This window comes from Dipodomys ordii, unplaced genomic scaffold (genome assembly GCF_000151885.1).
Source record: "Dipodomys ordii isolate 6190 unplaced genomic scaffold, Dord_2.0 Scaffold73, whole genome shotgun sequence".
In the NCBI taxonomy this organism is placed as follows: domain Eukaryota; kingdom Metazoa; phylum Chordata; class Mammalia; order Rodentia; family Heteromyidae; genus Dipodomys; species Dipodomys ordii.
The window spans coordinates 773,953-787,583 of record NW_012267289.1 but is presented as its reverse complement, the minus strand read 5'-3'; the positions used below and the strand labels follow the sequence as shown (position 1 = coordinate 787,583).

The 13,631-nt window shown below is 33.3% G+C and overlaps 1 protein-coding gene across 1 annotated transcript in view; it reads left to right on the top strand.

The window, feature by feature from the left end:
* Window positions 1–13,631, top strand: part of Gbe1 (glucan (1,4-alpha-), branching enzyme 1) — a 207,985-nt gene that overhangs the window by 18,255 nt on the left and 176,099 nt on the right. The gene's annotated exons all lie outside the window — the stretch shown is intronic.

The following is a 13,631-nucleotide window of genomic DNA, read 5'->3' as shown; positions in this document are numbered from 1 at the left end:
GGAAGCTTAAAAATATACTGCTTACTTTTTTCCCCTATTTTTGCCTGGAGTATCATTTATATTAACTTTCATATTCTCTTTTGTACTTTAGCTTCAAATTTGAGATGCTGCATTTGAAATATTTTTATTTAAAATGATTAAAATAATTTACCTATAAAATTTAAATATAGAAATTTCACAAATATAAATTAACTTTCTTAAAATATACTTTTTCATTTTGGGAATGCCTTTGGTAAGACTCCATCTATCAATTTAAGATGCTTTAACACTCAGCATAAAATTAAAGATTCTCCTGTGGCATTTGACATTTATGACTGGTTCATTTGTTCTTTTAAACTTTCATGCCAGTATGGGAGCTTGAACTTAGAGAATAGCCACTATTCCTTACGTTTTTGTTCAAGGATCATGCTCTACCACTTGAACCCCAGTTCCACTTTTGCCTTTTTGATGATTAATTGGAGATCAAAGTCTCACAGATTTTCTTGCCTAGGCTGGTTTCAAATTGTGATCCTCACATCTCAGCCTCCTGATTTATCTAGGATTACAGGTGGAAGCCTCTAGCACTTGGTTTGGTTAATGTATTCTTAACTAACGGTAAGCCTTATGGGTCTCTTTAGGAACATATTATACAAGTATTGTTTGTATAATTCTTGTACAGAAATTTTGCCCAGGAATTACCAAATACAATTTAAAAACAAAAAATCAATCTAACAAAAAAAGGTTTAGTCTAGAGAAAATGCATTTCGATGTGTCTCAAAAAAATTCTCTAAGGTGAATTTTAGTTAAAAGAAAGAGTAAAAAAGAAGGAAGAAAGAAAGGAGGGAAGGAAGGAGCAAGGAAGGAAGGAATTTTGAAGGCAGATATAATTACAGAAAATGTGATCTTGAAAAGAAAAATATGATTGCATACAAAGTAAGTATATCTGAATTTTTTCAAACTTGGAACAGCAAGTAAAAGGTAATCTCATATTACAGAGTCAAAAAAAAGGCAAAAGTATTGATTCAATAGAAGACGAAATGCATCTATGTGTGGGTAGACATTTTTAACAATTTGGCATACATTTAGTGATGTTAGATTTCTGTTTGTGACCCTCATCTCTAGAAAGGGTCCAGACACTCAGTTTGAATACCTCAGATTGTGATTTTGACAAACACTCGGTTTGAGTCCAATGCAGGACTGCACTTATAGAGAAATACTTTTTAAGAATAGTACATATTTAAATGTGATCAGTGATGTGGAGGATGTATGTAACGAGTATCTAAAATTAACATTAGCATTTGGTTTTGGATAAGAAAGCATTTCACATTTTCCATATTTTAGATTTGCATTTTTATTTTGGGAAAATTAATTTTTGCTTCTGATCAATGATAATTTTTTCCTTCAATGGAAGGTGGTTCATTTTTATGTTTATAGATGAAATCATTAAAGAAGTTTTGCTGAGATCTGAGAACCAAGGTTTGAAGTCAGCTTGGGCAGAACAGTTCTTGAGACTTATTTCCATTTAACTGGCAAAAAGCTGATAGGGGACCTTGTAACTCAACTGATAGGGGAAAAATAAAAAAAATATTGACCACCCAGGGCCCTGAGTCCCTAGTACTGGCACAGATTAAAAAAAAAAGTAAGTTTTTGAAGCTTTATAAAATCTCTCTGTAGAAAAATATGTATTTTTGGCCTGAGGTTAATAACTACAAAATCTTTGAATAGTGATGACTTTAGTTAATGGTCATCATTTTAATGTGCATCTTGGTATCAAAGAAGTGCAGAAAATCGAGTGAAGTATTTTAGTGTGATGTATTTATTATCATACTTTCAAGCATTTTCATGTATTCGATTTAGCATTTTGGTAAGAACATGTTGCTAAATTATTATTTAAATGTAATTTTGGAAATAAGACTAGTTCTGTGTTAGTGACTTATATAAAGTATATTAATGATATACGTACATATTTCCTATAGAATGACTCTTGTGCATTCAGGCTGCTCTCAATTGTAGGTTCACTGAAACAGTACAGCAACTGTGAATGGATTCTTGTGGAGAAAAATGTCAAACATACTTTTTTCAGTTGTTGTTGAGCTGTCAGCTGTTGATGGGTACGATTATTACTTAGGTGCCGATTCTAGTGGTAAGGTAAAGGGAGGGAATTTGAAACTTCTTGTTTTTCAAGGGTTATTACACCAAACCAAACAACAAAAAGACAAGTAAACAGAAAATCTAGCCTCTAAACCATGCTTTGATTTGGAGTTGATTTGTTAGGCTGAATGACTGAATGCTTTTCATAGTACTGCATATTGGAGGAGAGTTGATAGAGAGGCTGCAGATACATAATTACATGACTGTTTCTGTCTTCTCCAGGAGTTTTTAAATAGAAATAATGTCACACTTGAGGGTGCAGAGTTGGACTTTTGTGCTCTGGTGGTAACCAGTCTTAGAAGAGAATGAGTATGTCATGCTTCAGTGCCACTGCTTTTAGTATTTATTGTTTGTAAGAGAGGTTTTCAGAACGTTGCCTGAAAGTCAGAAGAAAGAAGGGAAATAGGTATTAAAGCAAACAATAATAAAATAGATCTATCACTGGGACTGAGCAACAAGGAGTGAAATAATTTAAGATGTATTGCACTTTTTTTAAAGGAAGAATATACAGTGAACAAATTGAATAGCTTATTTTGTTGTCTGTCAGTGGAGTTTTTTTATTTAAATATGCCATCTTTGATATTTCATTCTTCTTTAAAAATTACTTTTACTTAAAACTGAGAATTTGTGTCAGTTTTCTTCCCTCCTTGTGGAATAGGGTTGACATTTTGAGAATGAGTAAAGATGTATTTGGGAGCTTGTAATATGTTAGATTCTTACTGAAATGATGGCATAAGCTGATGTCACTAGGAAGCCCAGCAATGTAGTAATTTCCTAAGGAGAGGGCTTCAAGCTTTTATCAAAATCTTTTGAAAAAAATAGTTCAAATATAGTTTATTTAGGTTGCCTACCTACTTTTGGCTAGATACCAGGTTAGATTTGGAATTGCATGTAGATGATTGCATACATGCACGTATATGCATGCATGTGTACATACATACATATATGTGTGTCTAAGAACATGATTGCAGCCTAAAGATATTTTGAATGAATTAATAACTGAGTTAAGGGGCTAAAGGAGGTGATTGTGGTTAGAATCAATCCGCAATGAACTTTAAGGGCCCCATGTGCTTGATTTGCTCAGATTGGTGACTTAGTTTTGATATTATTGATTTAAGAGGGTTACTAATTTTATAATAGTGTTTTGACCATTCTTCTATTAAAGAAGACAACTGGACCAAGCTTCTTTTTTGCATAAAACTTTAAAGTTATTTCTGAAAATAAGATATATCAAATATAATATAGATATATATTTGAATGCAATAGTACAATACTTTTTATGTTTATTTCATATCCTGTTGTCTTTAAATAGTAATGCCATTATGAAGAACTCATATTCAGATATGTAATCTTTTTGGGTCATGTGTGTATACATTAGTATGCATCTGTAACTAAATAAAAAACAAAAACACTTAAAATTGATTTTTTTCTCAGATTGTACACTTGGAGGAACCTTCTTTCTTATTCTTTAAAAAAATTAAATTTCTTGCTGTCACTGAATATAGATGCAATCTTTCCTAATATTTCATGCATGAATGTCAGATTCATATTCAATAAAATCACTGTCCATGTGATATGCTTGGACAGTGCTCAATAATTAGAAGATATTATGCAGAAATATTAATCCTAGCAGCAAGTTTCCCCAGAAGAACTTTGTGAATTATTAAAAATGATTTGAAAATGAGATTAATTAATCACAATTACAAGCCATTTTTATGATCTTATTATGACTTTAAGGACTTTACCACAAAGCTCAAGAGATCCTTTAAATTTCTGTTTCAACTAATAATTTACTGCATGACCTTGGTTAAGTAACATGACTTATCCTTAGTTTCCTTATTTGTGCAATTTTTTTTCCAGTCCTGCGCTTGAACTCAGGGCCTGTGCGCTTCCCCTGAGCCTCTTTGTGTTCAAGGGTAGCTCTCTATTACTTGAGCTGTAGTGAGCACTTCCAGCTCTTTTTAAGTAGTTTATTGGAATTAAGAGTCTTAAGGACTTTCCTGCCTGGGCTGGCTTTGAACTGTGGTGCCCTGCTTTGTGCAATTCTTCACACACACAATTGAAAGAACTAAGTGAGCCATTGTTTATAGATCACGGAGTTTACTGCTAGGTATATGAATTACTATGTATATAAATTTTCTTACAAGTATGTTATGATCCAGTATGCTAGAGAACCTTTTCTCAGTGTCTTAATGAATGCTTGACAAAAGATTAAGGATATACAATTATGACCAAAAAGGTAAACATGATTTTTGGCTTTAGAACACCTAGTAGAAAAATTTTAAATGACAGCAAATAAATTTACAGTACTGTATAATTGTTCCATTTTAAATGACAGCAAATAAATTTACAGTACTGTATAATTGTTCCATTTTGGAAGGTTGGCCAAAGTTTTTTTTTAATTTATTTTTATTTTATTTATTTTTATTAACCCAGACTTCAAAAGGTTAACCACAAGCAGCAATAAGTCTATATGGTTCCTATTTTGATTATTAATTATCAACACCAGTGTTCAGTTAACATAGTATACTTAGCGACACAAAAGGGAAAACTGTTCTCATGTGTTATAGTTATACCCCAATTTAAAAATTTCTATTTTACTATGTTGGATAGGTCAATGAATCATGAATAACTATGGCATATTAGTAAGCAAATTTAGTTTGCTTGCTGTAATTTGACCTTGAATTTTCTTCCAAATCTATTTACAACTTATGTTCTTCATTAAAGTAGTAAACTTGGTGCAGAAGCTCTTGATAATGGGGTAAGTGAAGTTTATGAATGCTATTTCTAAACTGTATAACCTACGGAGAACTATAGCTCTGTAATATTTATTTGAACATGTTATCTCTATGCCAATTAGGCTAATTATTTAAAAATATACAAAATTTTGGAGAAATAATAAACTGGGATATGCAAATGATTGGAAGACCACTATCCTTGCCAAGCTCTGCCTGTTGCTTTAGATACATTGTTTGGTGTGTTTTAAGTTATTATATGTATGAGGAAATCTGTGTGCATATGCATGTAAGATGTATGTATGTTTACGATATACTGAATTTTACGTAAAGAAAGAAAGATATAGATGTAATACTTGAAGTTTTACAACTTAAAGGAGATTTTGCTAATATCTTGGCATTCACTATGAAAGCTCTCTGATCTTTATAGTTTTGCATCAAATGTTTGAAACCTTTGTGTCTCTTAGTAAAAACAAAGAACTGTTAGAAAGTTTGATAGACCTTTGATATTTCACTGCTGTTTGATTCAATAACATCAAATTCTTTTTTTAAAATTTTTTTGTAAAGGTGATATATATAAAGGGGTTACAGTTACATAACTCAGATAATGAGTATATATCTTTTTGAACAGTGTCACCCTCATTTTCTCCCAGTTTTTTTCCCTTCTGACCCCCTTCCTCCACAAGTTGTATAGTTCATTTCCAACATAGTGTCTAGTGAGTATCACTACTTCATTTGTTCACCCTTTGTTCCTCCATTTCTGTACTTCCCCTTACCCTCCCCCAAAACAGCAACAAAAGAGGAAGAACAAGCAAGAAAACAACACAAAACAATAAGTTAAAAAAATAACCCTCTTTTTCCATTTCTTGAAGTTCATTTAAGATCTTGTTCAATATATAAACATATTTTTTTTTGTGTGTGTATGCCTCTTTTTTTTTTTTTCGACCAGTCCTGAGGCTTGAACTTAGAGCCTGGTACTGTCCCTGGGCTTCTTTTTGCCCAGGCTATTACTACTACTTGGGCCACAGTGCCATTTCTGGCTTTTTCTGTTTATGTGATACTGATCAAACCCAGAGCTTCGTGCATGCTGGGCAAGTACTATCAGCCACATTCCCAGCCCCACATATTCGTTCAAAGAGGAAGAGGGAGAGGAAGAGGAAGAGTATAGAGAAATGGAGAGGGAAAGGGAGAGAGAAGGAACACATGAAATACTTTCTTGGCTTTATTTGATATACATTAATATCATGATCATTGCCAAAATGAAAATTGATTCATTTTTACTAGTATAAAAATCATTCCCAAAGCTTGTGGCTATCTGGCCATATTTAATAATTTGAGAAATGGGATTGGTAAGTGCCAGTATTTTAAAGCCTTCTAATCTTTGATGATTTTTAGGTGAAAAAAATAGTGTTTGTGTTTTAATCTTCTGATCAATACTATATTGCTTGAAACTATGTACCATTGTTCTGAAGAATATTTTTTAAAACTTGGGTACTGTTTTAAATTATTTATCAAATTATACCTCAAACTATATCAAATTATGTGTTTATATTGCTTCAGCTGAAGTTCAAAAAAGAATAAAAAAATTCTTAGCAGTTTAGATAATCATTTATGCCCTTTGCTCTTTGGTAGAACCTCAAAAACTGAGAGAAATTTTATAATAATTTATGAACTTAGTTATGTAAATAATACATTTTAGTATGCTTCATGTTAATTTTCTGTGGATTTATTTTTGACGATATGTCTCATTGTTCTGGCGGATACTTTTTCTTTAAAGGTTTAGTATATTAAAACTAGTTAAAAATGTAATGAATAATTTAAATTTAGAATAGAAATTGTAGTAAGTTGTAAAAGCATAAAATATAAAACACATTGGATGATGATATAAAGAAGGAGAAATACTTTAGAACAATCACTCACTAGCTATGTGGCCCTGGGTAGAAGTGCTTGACTAACTTTCTTGCCTATACAATGGGAGTAATAGCAGTACCCCTCCTCCACACCAATTTATTGTAAAGATGTTGTCAATAAATTAACATCTGTCTGTTACCAGAAGGATGCTTAGATCACATCATTTTGCGTGGTTAAATTAATCATTCTTTGTGCAGAGTAGTCTATATATTTTTTGGTGTATACAGATATACAAAATGCCTTCACAATTAGATTGTCTTTTTATGTTTCTTGGTTGGGGAATTTACTACTCTACGTTTAGAATATGGTCTCACATACAGTGAGACCAAAAGAGAATAGTCTTAGGAGAGAATCACAGAGGTACAATATCCAAGCACCTCATCATATTTATATAAAATAATATACTGAAATGAACTACAAAGATATGGAAACAAAGGACTCTTAATTTTTTGTTGTTGATTCTGTATTCTTTTCCTTATATAGGGTATATTCATGTTCATATCTATATAAGGGTAGAGGGAGGTCACAGAATTGGAGGAAAAAGTGTGAAAAACAGCAGTGACCTCACTGGACATTAATGAAAGTGAACTATACAACACTTGGGTGGAGATGGCAGGGAGGGAATGGGAGAGAATGAAGGAACAGATGACACTGTGGAAAAGGAAATGTATGTATTACTGAGATATGTAAATGTAACCCCTCTGTATATCACGTCTATAATAACAATATAGTTAATAAAATTAAAAAAATTATAATAAAGGCAATGACTTAAAAAAAGACTAAAGTTCTTAAACCTGCATGGCAGCTTTTAATTCTACTATTTCTACAAAAAATATTTTGTTGTTGTTTGTTTAATGAAAGAAGAACTGGTAGCTTTGGTTTTGGGTGTTTATTTTCCTAAAGGTCCTAGGTCTAGTATCAGATTTAGGGTGTACACTCTAAACTTTCTATCTCTGCTTTTTGCCCCCAGTGTTGGGTTTTTGGCAGTGTTTGAATAACAGTGGCATTCCTATCAAAAGACAAAAAGATAAAAATAGATGTTTAATCTATTCATTGGGATATATCAATTTTTCACCTGTAATAGTGATTTGAAAGGTTGGTATTGCTTTTCAGCAAAGGGGTTAACCATACATTAGTAACTCAGTTATACAGATCATGGACTACCTAACAGAGGACTGGACTGGAGCTTTTGACGATAGCCCACACTTGTAGCATTTACTATGACATTTAAAAAAAAAAAGCTTGAATACAGAAGAGCACATTGCTATTTGAGCCAAGATGGTTGAAACATTAAGTTTGAATTCTTCCTAGAAATCAGTAGACTAAGACTGTGTTAGCTCATGTTTCATATTACACAAGAGAAAATAAACTGAAAGGTCAGTTGAACAGTTACAGCAGTGCCCTTTTCCAAGGTAATCAGCAGAGCATGTAGCAAAGACGTGAACAGGAGCGTGACTGGAAAGAGAGCCTGATAAAGAGGCTGGCACTCCCAGGGCTTGGGACAGTGCTTGACACTTCCAGAACTGACCAGATGGGCTATCTCTCAGGGCTCACCTTCAGTAATTCTGATTTATTGCATTCAGATGAGATGTGTTTTTTTTTTTCTTTCTTTTTTCTAGTTAAGCGGTAAGGTTTCACTTTGCCAGAAGACCTTAGAAATTGTAATATTGTCTATTAATCATACATTGGTAAACTGTAAGGCAATAGGTTATTAATATGCTTGCAACCATGACACAAGGCATGGTGATTAAAATTAATTTCTCTACATTTTATTAATTTAGCATAATTAATTAATCTGTTAGGAAGTCAGAGTATGTTTACATTCATGGCTATATAGCAGGTTCTTTGTTTCTCTAGCTTTATAGTATTTCTAGTACTCCAGCTATAGAAATCTAGGTTGAGTTGGTAAAAGAAATACTGACTCACATAATGCTTTCTTAGTGGTACCACTAAATGGAATACATTGAATATTTTGTATGTTGAATATATCTAATTAAAAATAAAGTTTTAGATCTAGAGGATTTCTGCAATAATTTTCCTTGACCTCATCTCATATGGCACTTACTACAAGAGTCAGGAAATAACTTTTAACAAACAACTAACAAATAACAGTTTTTCTCCCCTCAGAATATTTTAATCATTTTTCCATAGAAATCTATATATGAAATCTATATGTTAAGTTGAAACATTGTTTATTTAACCTGTGAACAAAATTGTTACCTTGATAGCGTTTAGTTTATATCATCAGAAAATAAGAGACCAATTATTTAGCATGGGAGGAATATTTCAGTTTTTTTTACAGCCTTAGGGTTTTTTCCAATACTTTTTCAAATTTTATTGTACAGATGCTGTACAGAGGGGTTACAGTTACATGAGTAAGGTAATGAGTACAATTAGGTTTTTGTTGTTTCTACTAGAAATCTCTTTATTTTTTCTTTTTCATAAAGAAAAATGAGACATTGTATAAAATAATTTCTTTTGTGGGTGCAATATACATAAGCACAATAACCCTGACCACAGAGGTATTGTCTTTTTGTTTTATAAATGAAGCTAAGATAGTCATCCTAGCTTATGAATGTAATCCCAGCTACTTGGAGGAGACATGGGATGGTGGCCTGCCTCAGTGCAGCATGGAGGATATCTATACCTGTGGGAGGTATAGGTATGTATAGGTATAGGTATAGGACTACCATTCTGGGTTTCATCGGGCCAATGAGATAATGATATGAATGGAGATAATGATAATAACTTAAAGCAAAGAGGTGTGATTCATGTGGCAGTGTAATTGCCGAAAAAAGAGAAGGCCTAATTTCAAACCCTCGTACTGGAAGAGAGAGATGCTAAAAGAGAGAATGATAGAGAGACAGAGAGATGATAGTGAGATAGAGGGAGAGACAGAGAGAGGAAGACAGAGAAAGAGACTTGTGATTCTAGGTCATTAATTAAAAAAGATTAAGTGCAATTTGGTAATGATGCGAACAGTAGAACTGTCTTATAAAATTTTCATGTTTGCTATGAAGTAGGTGCTATATAGCAATTAGTCTTAGACTATTCATTCAACTAACATCTAGTTCCAGCTCTTATAAGCCTACACATTGTAATATTAATAAAAATTAAGTGGACACTCCCATAGATTTGCACAGTGCTGTCAAGTTGAGTGGAAATGAAACTGATAGGAATTGTCTACTCATCCCTCTCAACTCCTGGCATTCATCTTAAGTTTCAAGGCTACTGAGAGGGACACTTCGAAGCTGGTGGCAGTTTCTGTCTCCACAGGGTCATCTCCCATTCTGATTTGTTATTTACTTGTGGAAATCTGTACATTTCACCTTTATGTGCACATCCTCATTGATGAATTTATTTTTATTTTGTACTGGTCCTAGAGCTTGAACTCAGGATCTGGGCCCTGTCTCTAAGCATTATTTAGCTCAAGACTTTCACTCTACCATCTGAGCCATAGCTCCACTTTTGTCTTTTTTGGTGGGTAATTGGAGATAAGAAGCTAAAGAACCATCCTGCTGGGGCTGGCTTTGAACTGTAATCCTTAAATCTCAAGACTCCTAAGTAGCTAGAATTACAACATATAATTGTGTGTGTGTGTGTGTATGAATATACACACACACATATATAGTATGTATTTATATATATATTTAATGTGGACAGATAAATAAATTTTTTTTTTGTCAGTTGTGGGGCTTGAACTTTGGTCCTGGGTGCTGCCCCTCAGCTCTTCAGCTCAAGGCTAACACTCTACCACTTGAGCCACAGTGCCTCTTCTGGTTTTCTGGTAGTTTATTGGAGATAAGAGTCTTGAGGACTTTCCTTCCTGGGCTGGCTTGAACCATAATCTTCAGATCTCAGCCTCCTCAGTAGCTAGGACTTCAGGCATGAGCCGTTGGCGTCTGGCAGGTAAAGAATTTATCTGAACTTCTTTACAAGTCAAATTTTAAATTTCACTGCACAGTCTTGTATAACAAAAGAATCCCTATGCTTTTTGTCTAATAAAGGTTTTTATTAATTTATAGACTTTTCTTATAAAATTCATCCTTTAAAATGATCCCTTTAAAACATATCTCAGATCATGTCATTTATTTTCTCTGTTAGGTCTTTAAGGGGATTTCCTCTTTATTTAATTAATTATCTGGATGATAACTGTCTTTTCTATACTGATTATTGTTGGACTCTTCAACATACCTTTTGGACTATACATTGCTAGTTATATGAACGATATAGATCTAATCTTTACAAATGCTTTTTTCTGTCTTTTGCTACCTATCCAAATGTAAGACTCATCTTTCAAAATACAGCTCAGGTGGTAATTACTCCTTTAAGTCTTCTCTTCTCCGAGATGAACTACTGTGTGCTTCTTGTTGCCTTGCTCATTTTCCTGTTCACAAAAGTATCCCAACTGTATGCGCTCATGAGTTGAATAGATTATTTTTCCCACCATTAGAATGATGAATAGTTCAAGACATTCTCTAGTGACAAAATATTGGTGACCAATAAATATCTTTATTTTTCAATAAATAGGTTGGATTTTGTTTGTTGCTCCTAAATACTTGCCCTAATGAAAGAACATAAAATGTCCTTAAATTCTCAAATGCCTAACCATTATGTGATGGTGTTGACACAGGAGTAATTTTATGTATTTTGGGTATTTTTCATATCATGAAGAAAGTTTTTTTTTTTTTTTTTTTTTGTTCGGCCGTGGGGCTTGAACTCTGGGCCTGGGCGCTGTCCCTCAGCTCTTCAGCTCAAGGCGAGCGCTCTACCACTTGAGCTACAGCGCCACTTCCGGGTAGTTTATTGGAGATAGGAGTCTCATGGTCTTTCCTGCCCGGGCTGTCTTTGAACCGCGATCCTCAGATCTCAGCCTCCTGAGTAGCTAGGATTACAGGCGTGAGCCACCAGCGCCCGGCTATGAAGAAAGTTTGTGCTGAATCCCTGAAGTCTTTTTAAAAACTGATTTAAAAATAAAATCTAACACTCAATTTCCCTTCCTTGAACCTTGTTTCTCTCATCTTTAGCTATGAAAAAATTCCCCTGAATTTTTCCTTTTCTACTTTTTCTTGGCTGTAAACATGCTGTCCCTTAGTAAATAGACAAGAAAATAAAATCTTAACAATTGAACTTGCAAGGCATGAATTTTCCAAAGAAGTTTCTTGGATTTTAGGCCCAATCAGAAGTATATATGTTTTATTTATTATAAAAATACTGTACAGAGGGGTTACAGTTATATGAGCAAGGTAATGAGTCCCTTTCCTATCAAGCATTGTTAACCCCTCATTTGTTTTTTCCCTACCATCCTTTTCTTGCCCCACCTCCCCAATTCCTCCCTTTCTCCCCTCCCTCTACATTTCATTGTTACAATGAGTCAACTTGTATCCTTGTTTTAGCATTTTGTTATTTCCCTTCCCCTCCTCAAATTATAAAAATATATATATACAAGATTCAGGGTACCAGAATAGAATACAGTGACAACAGGGGTTATATACCATGGGGGAAGAACATATAAGAGAAACAAGAAAAAAAATCACATAGTACATTATAAGTACATTAAAAAGAACAAGAAAGATAAAATCTCTTGTGTCCCTATCTTAGGGTTCATTTTGTTTAGCATCACGTTATATAGTCATATGTACATAGCTTTTGACCTTTTCTGCTTGTACTAGATATATACTAGTTATTGCAAAAAAGGGAAACCATGGGACCTATGTTTCTTTGGGCCTGGCTTACTTCACAATATATTTTTTTTCCAAGTCTTTCCATTTCCTAACAAATGGAGCAGTGTCATTCTTTCTCCAATCAGAAGTACTTGAGAATTGATTCTACTCACAAGACATTTGCAGATAAGCTATGTTCCATCTTCCCTGCCTGATATGTCTCTGGTGTTCACAGCCTTGACTGAAACTAGTGCTTCATAGAAACTCCTGGCTGAGTGATCTGTGAGGAGAAAAAAGACCTGAATGTGTTTCATTGCTTCCCCCACACCTAACTCATGCTAATAAAGATTTCTTTTTCCCTCTTGGATAGGCCAGTTACTTAATTTTCTTTAAGATTTTTTTCTAATCTATACATTTAAAATCAATATGGAATACATAGTATATATTATGGATTACTGTAATATTTGTACATTTTTTTTCAAAAAAGGGAAAATATGGGAAGGGTTCTGGAATATCTGTGGAATTGTGGGGTGAGTATTAATGCTTGCTAATGATTACCATGTATATTTAAATCTCACCATGACAAAAAAAAGGAGAATTGATAAATTTAAAATATATTAATATGTTGTCATTTCCATATGGAAAATGTTAACCAAGTTTCCTTGAATACCTCTGGCTATTGTTGGCAAAGCTCCCATCTTGATTTCATGGTTCCCTGTGACTTTAACAGGAGAAAAAAGCAAGAGAAGAGAATGTGAAGGGACTTGTTCAATGTCACTTGTCATATGTCACAGCCCTGGGATTTGAAGTTACACTGTTGATTTAGAGACTAAACTGTTAGTATCCAACAACATTGACATCCTTACTTATAAAATTAATAACTTTACTCATGCAAAAATAAAGGACTTTCTTTAAAAGAAAAGAAGATTGTTAATTGGAGATTTCATTTAAGTATACCTTTCTAAATTAATGATGATACAATTTTATTTTTACCTTCTTGACTTTTGGAATCTATCTGTACCTACAGTGTTTTCCTTTGTTGTAAAAGGGTTAATGTATGTAGAGATAAAAATCTAATGTTATAAATCTTATTATACCTAATGCTAGTTCCTATACTAATTCCATTTTATGTTCTTGGTTGCCAAAAATTTGACCTAGTTTTTAAACATCCTATAAATTTATAGCAAAATGT